Source organism: Miscanthus floridulus, chromosome 2 (genome assembly GCF_019320115.1).
Source record: "Miscanthus floridulus cultivar M001 chromosome 2, ASM1932011v1, whole genome shotgun sequence".
NCBI classification, from domain to species: domain Eukaryota; kingdom Viridiplantae; phylum Streptophyta; class Magnoliopsida; order Poales; family Poaceae; genus Miscanthus; species Miscanthus floridulus.
Genome location: NC_089581.1, coordinates 157,466,373 through 157,477,036, shown reverse-complemented (window position 1 = coordinate 157,477,036; position 10,664 = coordinate 157,466,373). Strand labels below are relative to the sequence as shown.

At 50.7% G+C, this 10,664-nt stretch overlaps 1 pseudogene; it reads left to right on the top strand.

Moving 5' to 3' along the window:
* The first annotated feature begins 5,743 nt into the window (after positions 1-5,743).
* LOC136534523 (3-ketoacyl-CoA synthase 1-like) lies at positions 5,744-7,746 on the top strand (annotated as a pseudogene).
* Positions 7,747-10,664: the final 2,918 nt, after the last annotated feature.

Here is a 10,664-nt window from a genome sequence, read left to right as displayed (position 1 = left end):
CCATGTTATACTATGTTTTGTCAACCTTTTATGTCTGGTGCATTGCCTGCTGTCACTAACCTTTTGCAGGAGTTCGCTGATGATGGGATGGAGTCGAGGACGACTCCAATTCTACAAGGAGGGGATGATGAGGACATCGCCAAGATGGAGTCAAGGACGACTCCAATTCGAGAAGGGGAGGATGATGAGGACATCGCCATGCTGGACACACCGACGCCATGGTCTTCCCCAAGTTTCAATTCGTTCCCAACTCAGCTGCCACGTCGCCCTCGGATTCAGCAGACACGTCGTCACTGTTTCGGTCATAACTTCCTCATACGACATCGAAACGGGCCGTTCTTGGATGCGTTGGAAAGGGGACGACGACGCCGTCGTTTTGGATCTGGTCCCTAGCTCCAGAAGGATCCGTGGATCATTCTGTGTGACCACGGCAAGGTGCTGCGTCACCTATTTGGGCCAACTTGGCCATGTATCGTGTCGGGCCTTAAGCCCAAGTTGTGGGCGCCCAACCCCTGGCCGTCCCCAACCCTAGGTCGAGTCTTAGACTATAAACACAGCCGCCGCCGCTGCTACACAATTGGGTTTTGTTTAGAGTTTAGTTTTCCATTCGAGAAACTGAATCGTTCATTGTAACTGTGGTGACAAATCCTTTTACAGTGATCCAGGGCCCCCTGTTCTTGATCTCCTCCACTGTGTCGATTAGTCCTTTGGAACCGAGTTCTTGAATCCTTTATTGATATTCGCGTCATTCATATTTGCAATTTCAGATTGCGTGTTTTACCTTCTTGCTTGTGCTCTTCGATTCGCTTGCAGGAAAAGCCTTCTTGGCGAGGTCAATCAAGTTGTGCTTGGTTGATAACCAACGGAGCAGTGGTGTAACGGTTGCAGGGTTCGAATCGTGTCTGATTTGAAGCCGGATCGCCAACGTCGAGATCTCCACAAATCGAACTTACCGGCTACCTCTCGGAAGATCGGGCCTGTACACATCAAGTACTCCAAAAATGCCTACAAAACAATTGTGCAAGAAATGAATGAATGAGCAAATTTGTTGTTGAAAAAGACATTGAAATATGTGTGAACAATTTGATCAAATTACCCGTTGCATGGCTGGAACAAGTGCTTCAATTGTTTTTGCATTCTTCTTATATTGAATTGCTTGTATAGCTCAAAAAAACCCAAGTCAAGAATGTTGAAATCCGGAAAGTTTGGTGGTTGACAAATTAGGCGAATATCGAATCCTCCTAGCTTAGCGGCCTCACAAAAATCCGGATCATCCAATTTCAAATGAGAGGGTGCATTATCCTATTGGATGAATATTGGTTTACCCACATATTCTCTTGGCCATTTCGCTCTAATGGCCGGCAACACTTGGTTGATCATGAAATCTCTAATCACGTCTCTTGTGATCGATGTAATGGGCTTCATAACCAAGTCTCCACGGACATGGCCGGTTCTCTCATTGCCTCTCAGAGCCGGTTCATAACGAACAAGAGGAAAACATCCAATCCTACCATCAAAAATACAATTCCCATCCCTAAACCTTGGCCGAGCGCAAACACATAGGAACATGAGCCTAGGGATGTAGTTCTTGTTCTTACAAGTCCGATGGGGTTCATCTTCTTCGGTTAGCAAATAATATCTTTCAGATTTTTGACATAGGCAGAACCATTTCTCATCAATGAACACAAAGTCATACAACTCCTTAAACCTTGGATCATCAAGCAACTCCCTATTAACCATGTCAACACACCATTGTAACCTAGACCTCTTGTTAGCTTCAGTGAGATATGGCTTGATGCTACTAGAGTGGCGCCTAAGGTAACCTTTTTTCAAATACCTTTGAATCTACCATTTGCTCATATTTAGTGCGGTGCACACATCGTCTATAGTCATTCTTTGCTTTAGAGGAATATTTCTCAATGCTTCTAAATCAACAGGGATGTGCTTACGGCCTACTCTACCCTTCTTTAGACTAGAAACCACAACCGGAACTAAGTTTGCAAGTTGTATTTTATCTCTCCGCCATACCCTCTGAACTGACCGAATATTAAGCCCAAATTGCTCGACAACAGCTGCAGTGTCATTCTTGCCTAGTTTCCATTGTTGCTCCTAGCCAACAAAGCTTGATAAACTTGTTTTCGGAGGTGTTCAGACATTTCTTTCCTTCGGTGAGGTCATTGAACTTGTTCTTCCACGGTGGGGTTCTCCACAGCAGCATGTTCTGTTAAAACAAGCACGTTCATTAGTTCCGGCAGCATAATATGTTAAAACAAGCACAATCATGCAACTTACAGACGACATATTCTATTCAAAAGATTGTGCTAACAAGCACTTGTAGTACATACTAGCATGGTTCTGTAAATAATCAAAATCAACAGCTCCATATTCTGATCCAATTCAACAACTCCAATTGTAGTTCAAATTAAACCCTGTCTAATAGGCACGGAGTACTTTTGCATGGCTGCTGTGAATATCATAAAAGGAAAGACCATTACCATTGTTATTCTGATCCTCCATCGGAGGCATGTTGAGATCGAACGCAGCGGCGTCGTGCTCGTCGAGGTCGAACGCAGCGTTGTCGTCGTCGTCTTGAGGCTCATCGAGATGAAACGCAGCGTTGTCGTCGCCATCTTCATGCTCGTCGAGGTCGAACGCAGCGGCGTCGTCGTCATCTTCAACGCCGGGCTCGTTCAGATCGAACCCAGTCCACAAATCAGCCATGCTAAGCTAAAGATATGGCTCAGTACTACTCAAATGAAGTGGCATGAAGAATAGATGTGTCGTGATGAATTGAAGGACCGTGGCGCTTTATTAAGCTATCTGCAGGTATCCCAAACGTCGCTTGCACCAGGCCGAAAAAATGAAAAATTGAATGGCACGAGCACCCAAACTCGATGGTACTGCGCCAAAATTGGAAGCAAACGCGTGCCCAAGTGCGAGCGCGCACGGCGGACTCGTTCGTTCCGCACAGTAGCATGCAAAATCGCCATGCAAAATAGCGAAATCCAAAAATATGTGCGCCCACCAGAAATCGAACCTGGGACCTTGGGGCACTAACAACACTGCGCTAGCCACTCCAACTCTGATTCGTTCTCGTATACAATGCACCCACAAGCGTATTTAATAGGGGCAGATAGGGAAAAATACCCTCTAACTAATGACTCCTTGGTAATTACACTCATGTTCTAAACGACTTCTAATTATGATATGAAGGAAGTATTTAATATTTCATGCATATGTCAAACATCCGAAGTGATATGGACTAAACTAACTCAGCTGAGCTTGATATACCGTGTCACGTCACCGTAGGAACTAACGGAGTCCTACTAGGAGAGTGGCACAGCCGCACCGTACCGGGCCGTATGGACGACCGTACCTGCAGCGCATTATATTACTCTACTCTCTGTAGGTTTCATCGAGTTGCCGGTGATTCATTAGGCTGATAAGCTATGATTAAAAGTATACTAATTTATTGTGAGAGAAAAATTTTATTTATTAGCTGAAAAAATACGACTTATAAGCAAGCGAACAGACCTAAGGGACAGCTGAAGCGCAGTGGCCATTACTGACCGCGTCCTTGCCAGCTGTAGTGACAACGCGTATCATGCCGCAGTAGCTGTACCCCCTTCAATTCGCCAGGCGGTGCATACTGCATCGGCGGGCGCAGCAGCAGTCGTTTGCTCTCCTCCCCACCCAGCCATTGCCAAATTTTATCGGCATCCCGGCAGCCGCCCTCGTGCTGTCGTGCACCGTCGCCCGTCGGGCCGGCTTCCGCGAGCTTCGGTTGGCGGCGCCTCGCCCCGACAGGCGACAGCGCGCTGACGGTCCCGTTTTATCCCGTTTCGTTTTGACAGGTGGTAGCCAGCCCGGGTGCCCGGCATTGCAGCGGCCCAGAGCCTGGACGATTGATCGAACAGCTAGATGCATGGGTCTGGTCGCAATTATTTGGACTGTTCAAGTTCCTACGATTTGCTATATATATGGGTCTGGTCGCGGTTGTGCACTTAAATGGCTCAAAGCTTTTGAGAAGAAGCAACAGAACAACATATCGTTAGGTGCACGGCCAATGCCGTTTTTCCCTTGTGGGTTGTGGCCGATCGTTGCAGCCAAACGGGCGTACGAACTCGGCATGTGTTCCTCAACGAAATGCCGCGTTTGGAAGCAAGATTTCCTGTTGCGAGCTGCAGTTGTACTATACTCGTGTGCTCGGGTCCTGTTCGCTTGAACTTATCAGTCAGCTTATCAGCTAGAATCTCATAATTTTTCGAACTCGATGGACCATGTGGACGTGCCTCGTCGTTTCAGGCAGGACTGGGGGGTTCTTTCTTTTGCCACATCGACATGACGCTTGCATATCGGTGGGCGCTGGCCGCTAGCTGTCTATAGCTGTGTGTGTGTATCTCAGCCGGATGTTGTCACGTGATTTGCGTGCCGCGTGCATTCTTTTGAGCACAGAGCTACAGTAGCTCGTTTCATTGCTCGTACGTCCGTCTTGTCTGGGCGTGGTCTAGTTGCCCAACCACGGAAAGAAACTTCCAAGAAGCCAAAAATGTTTGTTTTTTTCTTAATTCTTATCGTTTTACTATATTATTTTTTCCAGAAACAGGGACTTTCCGTACGTATACGCTGCAACTAGTGTCAGGATATGATTTTCAGTTAGAACGCATTCATGTGGCCTGCAAGCGCGGGAAGAAACCTGTCAGGCTGTCACACCTCCCAACCAACAGAATTACGCATGAAAAGGTCCGACGGCACGAAGAAAAACCGTTGAGTAATAGGACGAAAAGAATTGGTGGCCGACTAAATTTTTTTTGGTTGCGGAAAGAGATGGTAGCAGTGTAGAAATACGAGAGGAACTCTCTACTATGTTATGGGGGCATAGAAAAATCATTCATTCAGGCCTTGCAGCAGCGAGTTCGTTTCCTTTGAGTCCCTGTCCCCCTGTGCCTGATCGATCGGCCGATCCAACTGCCAAGAAAACGTTGCGACACCGAAGCAATTAAATCAGAACTGACGCGAAATTTTTTTTTAATGACACAGTACTCGTGGTCGTGGCGAAAAGGGGGGCTACAGGAGCGCGGGAAGAAACCTGTCAACGCCGCTCGCCTGCCAACCAACGCTAGCGCCGGGTTCTTATCGTCGTTTGAAAATTGAAATCAAAGAAACAGGCAGGTCAATCAAAAGGTCTGCTGGCGAGAACAGAAGCAAAAACGCAACACGCTAGTCGCCCCGCCGTTGCCTGCCTGACTCTCTTCGCTTCCCTGCTACACCACCGGTACCGGCGGCAGGCAGGCCAGCGCGCCCGTCGGCTCTCTCGCGCGCGCTGCGCGGGCCGCGGCCATGCAGCGCGCGGATCCTGTGCCTCCTCTTAATTCCAAGTGGTTGAGCGTCCCCCAGTAACCACCATCATTAATAGGCCACCCTCCCCACCTATTCCTCTCGCCCTTCCCAGTGGCTTACCTTAATTCTACACCCGGAGGGGTCCACCTGCTGACATGTCTTCGTCTTCTGAATTCTGGTGAATTTCTGACGATGGACCTCCGAGTCAATCATGTCGTGTCGCGTAGGCTGGCTATCTAGCTCCCTCCCCCGGCCGGGAAACGGTAACAAGAGTAGCCGCCGTAACACGGTAGGAATAGGCTAGTGTTTCGGAGCAGTGGTACCAGTCACTCGTACGCGTATGGCATACGGCTCGGAGAAGGGTAGTTGTTTCGTCGCGTGCCTATAAATTTGACTGCTCCGGCAGCTGGATACGCCACAAGTTTCGCGGCAGGTGGGTCGATTCCGATCGCGCGCGTGTGCGACCCCCAACCACTATATATATTTGGAGTTGCCCGCGTGACCAAACCACGCATCCGGCTCCGGCGTACGCTTCCATCCAACTCACACCAAAGAGGCCGGCGACATCGCGTTCCGCCGCCTGACACGCTTGGAGGATAGTATTAGCCCAGCCAGCAAGCCTCCGATCACCATGGAGGCGCCCGCGGCGGTCATGGAGCGGGAGCGCCTCACGGCCGAGATGGCCTTCCGCGGCGCGGACGAAGCTCGGCGGGACGGCGGCGGCGAGCCGGCGCCCAGCATCGTCATCAAGATCCGCCGCCGGCTCCCGGACTTCGCGCGCAACATCAAGCTCAAGTACGTCAAGCTCGGGATCCGCCACGGCGGCAGCCCCACGTCGGTGCTGCCGATGCTCTGCGTGCCGGCGGTCGCCGCCGCCGCCTACTCGTTCGTCCGCCTCGACGTCATCTACTACTCCATCGACCTGCTCACCTGCGTCGCCTGGCTCGGCACCGCGCTGCTGCTGCTCACCGTCTACTACTTCAAGCGGCCCCGCCCGTGTACCTCGTCGAGTTCGCGTGCTACAAGCCCGAGGAGCAGCTCAAGATCTCCAAGTCGGCCTTCCTCGAGATGACCGAGAGCACGGGGTCCTTCAATGAGGCGGCTCTGGATTTCCAGACCAAGATCACCAACCGCTCCGCGCTGGGAGACGAGACGTACCTGCCCCCGGGCGTCCAGGCGCGGCCGCCCAGGCTCAACATGGCGGAGGCGCGGATGGAGGCCGAGGCGGTCATGTTCGGGTGCCTGGACGCGCTGTTCGAGTCCACGGGGATCGACCCGCGCCGCGACGTGCGCATCCTCATCGTCAACTGCAGCCTCTTCAACCCGACGCCGTCGCTGGCATCCATGATCATCAACCACTACAGGATGCGCGAGGACGTCAAGTCGTTCAACCTCGGTGGCATGGGGTGCAGCGCCGGCCTCATCGCCATCGACCTCGCCAAGGACATGCTCCAGGCGAACCCGAGCTCGTACGCCGTCGTACTCAGCACCGAGAACATCACCCTCAACTGGTACTTCGGCAACGACCGCTCCATGCTCCTCTCCAATTGCATCTTCCGCATGGGCGGCGCGGCGGCGCTGCTGTCCAACAAGCGTTCGGACACCGGGCGCGCCAAGTATCGGCTGCTCCACACGGTGCGCACCCACAAGGGCGCCACCGACGAGTGCTTCAACTGCGTGTACCAGCGCGAGGACGAGGTCGGGCAAGGTGGGCGTCTCCCTGGCGCGGGAGCTCATGGCGGTGGCCGGCGACGCGCTCAAGACCAACATCACCACGCTGGGGCCCCTGGTGCTGCCCCTGAGCGAGCAGCTCAAGTTCCTCAAGTCCCTGATGATGCGCCGCGTGTTCCGCGTCAAGGGCGTGCGCCCCTACATCCCGGACTTCCGCCGCGCGTTCGAGCACTTCTGCGTGCATGCCGGCGGCCGCGCGGTGCTGGAGGAGGTGCAGCGCAGCCTGAGCCTGCAGGACACGGACATGGAGCCCAGCAAGTGCGCCCTCCACCGGTTCGGCAACACGAGCAGCAGCTCGCTGTGGTACGAGCTGGCGTACGCCGAGGCCAAGGGCCGGGTGCGGCGCGGCCACCGCGTGTGGCAGATCGGCTTCGGCTCCGGGTTCAAGTGCAACAGCGCCGTGTGGCGCGCGCTCCGCGACGTGCCGGCGCTGTCGTCGTCGTCGACCGGCGCCGCGGCGGGGCCGGACAGGAAGGGCGCGCAGAGCAAGAGCTGCTGCAACCCCTGGGTGGACGACGTGGACAGGTACCCTCCCAAGGCGTACGTCTGATGGGCCACGTCACGTGGCTGCATGACACGACAATTGTATGATCCGATTCGAGTTTCCTCACGACGAAGGAACAACAAGGGCGTGCGAGGGAGAAAACTATATACTTACATATGTTTCTTTTTTCATTTCCAGTTTTTTTTTTTGTTTCGTTTTCCTTTCTTCCCCCCCCCCCCCCCCCCCCCCCCCCCCCCCCCCCCCCAAGTAAGTAGTAGGTTGCCGTGAGTAGACAGTGCTGGCTTTTGGAATTCATTCAGAGATGTAGTATGTGGTGTAAAATGAATTCCAAAAGCTAGCAGTGCCATTCTATCTCCTCTCAGCCTACCATATTTGTTGTCTAGTCCCTTTGTCTTCTCTGGCGTTCTAGACGCCCTGGAAGTTGGAATGGACAGACGAACACCAGTGTGCAGTTCACATGACTAGAGAATCATGGACCAAGTGTGAATTACTGATTCAAGTATAGTACATACTCTGTCCTCAAGTTTCAAATCACATGTTTTTTGTGAGGTTTCATAGGTTTTGCTCTGTCGCTGCCTTCGAGCTAGGAGTACACATATACAGAACGAACCAATGATTGGTGCGACAAAAGATCACCGGCCAAAATTTGCGTTCAGTACGTCAAATTATCCACGCTGCATGTAAAGTAGCAAATCCGGTGTGAGGAGTATATTATTACTTACTCCGTATATTAGGTATGGTAGCTCGGCCTTCGGATTTGACTTGCTAGATCCTCATGTGGTTCTGCGTCATTTTCTCAAACTAATTGCGGTATCATTGATGATTCATGACTATCGTGTATCGTCCAACGCTCATCGGACTTTCTGCATGATCGCGGCTGCCCAAACGACGACGAAGCAGTGCCAGTTATTAGTAGGTGCAGTACTGTTTTGACCTACTCAGGCGCAACTGATGCGATCTGGTTAGCAGAATCCAGCTAACGTTTTGGTCATCAGCCATTGCTTTCAGTCTCCAAAAGGAGAACCATCGCGGCGTACGTCCCTGATTAATACTTACCTTACTTACACAGCTTTTACAATTACTATGCATCAAAAGAACCATGTGATGGTATGATTGAGTTAAACTAATTAAGTTACCTTTTCCAACAAGCAGTATATATGTGCACCACGGTTAAGCCGTGATATTTACTGAAGTGGCTAGCTTCGATGGTTGCTTTTATGATAAGGACATCTCACATGTATCTCGATGCGCTTGGTGTTTGAATTAAGGTGCTCTTTGGTTCGACGTTCCAAACCCGTCATCGGTTCACAGCGCAAAAGGATTACGTTGTTTTTTGTTTGGATAGAGAAGCCCGTAACAGATTGCGCTGTTAACGGATCCGGACTAGTAATATTCTGTTACCGCTACCTTCCCAGCGCTATCCGCTCCCGTTCCGAACTACCGATTCATCCACGAAATTAGAGCGCCGCCAACGACAACCTCGGCTCCCGCAGCAGCACCCTCCAAAGCCTCCGCGTCTGCGCGCTCCCGAGGACGCCACCCCAGCCTGGCCATCGCTGCTCCCATCGCCACTCCCTGAGCGGTGACGGTTAGGTTGATCTCCTCTGACTCGGTCCAATGACCGAATCGGGTCTTGATCTCGCCTGATCGAGAGCGCCCAGCCGCACATATGGCTGGTGGGCCCCCGTCGCGCGCAGCGGTATGCGTGCTCCGACAAAGGGCCCCACGGCGGCGTCATCCTCTTTCCCCACGCGTTCTTCTCCGGCGTCAGTCCGTCGGCTCTCCCTTGCGGTGGCTGGCTGCTGGTGGCACGAGAAAAGCGGAGGAAGAAGAGAAGAAATGACCCTAGAGTTTTTCCTGCTGGGTTTTTATTCACACGAAGATCAAGGACAACCGTCCGATAGCATCTAACGGCCAGGGACGGCCGGGCCGAATGAGGCCCAGGCGGGAAGGGAGTTTCCTGGCCCAGGTCCAGGCTGCGGCCTGGGCGCGGGGGAGCGCGGCTAGGCCACAGGCTGTTTCGCTGCTGGGCCAAATGCACAGGTAACTTTTGAGTTTTAAGTTTTATTTTTCAGAAGCACCTTTTGATCTATTTGATGAATTTCAGTCAAATGTATGAGTTTAAATCTCTGATAAAATTTGCATCAACGTGTTAGATTTTTTCAGAGAGTATATAAGGACCATGAAATGCTTTTGAATAAGTAGAATAAATTCATTTAACGTTTCCGCTGCAATGAATATGTTTATCCTTTAATTAAATTGGAAGCAACAAGAAAAAAAATTAATTAGAGGAGTAGACATATTTGTTTAAGTTAAATTATGGTATTAGCCATTTTTCTGACCAACGTTGATGATAACAATAGTATAAGTTTATTTATGAGTTTTATGCATTAGTTCTATTTTTGCCCAACGGTGATGTAGAATTAATGTAGAAGAATGTTGTATTTATGATATTGCTATTTTCTGACAAAGTTGATGATAGTAATATTATAATTTTTATTTATGAGTTTTATGCATTAGTTCTATTTCTACCCAACGGTGATGTAGAGTTAATAGTAGAAGCACATTGTATGTTTTAATTTTGACCAACGTTAAATTACGACAGTGCAATTATTATGCCAAATGTTTCTCACTTTCTCTGATGTTGTTTTCAGGATACAACCCTAATGATGTTTATCTCAGTCCATTCTGGCTCTCAATGGAAACAATTATAACGTATGGCGAGAGAAGCTTGAGATAGCACTTGTGCTGTTCTGACAATGATCTAGCGCTAACCTCTCCCTGTCCCACTCAGTCCTAAGGACCCGGTGAGGACAGAAAATGAGACGGATGCAGCTTTCGCTACTTAGGGAGCGTGACCATGCAACAGTAAGAATGAAGTACGACCTTGATCAGTGCGAAGTGGGATAGTTCAAACCGCAAGTGTTTGATGGTGATTAAGGGCTCCATTGAGGATCCAATAAGGGGATCAATCCCTAGAATATACCACCGTCACTTGAGTATCTCAAGAAGATGGAGAGTCGGTTTACTGGCTCTTCAAAGGCTTATGCAAGCACTCTTATTAAGAAGTTAGTCAATGAGAAATACA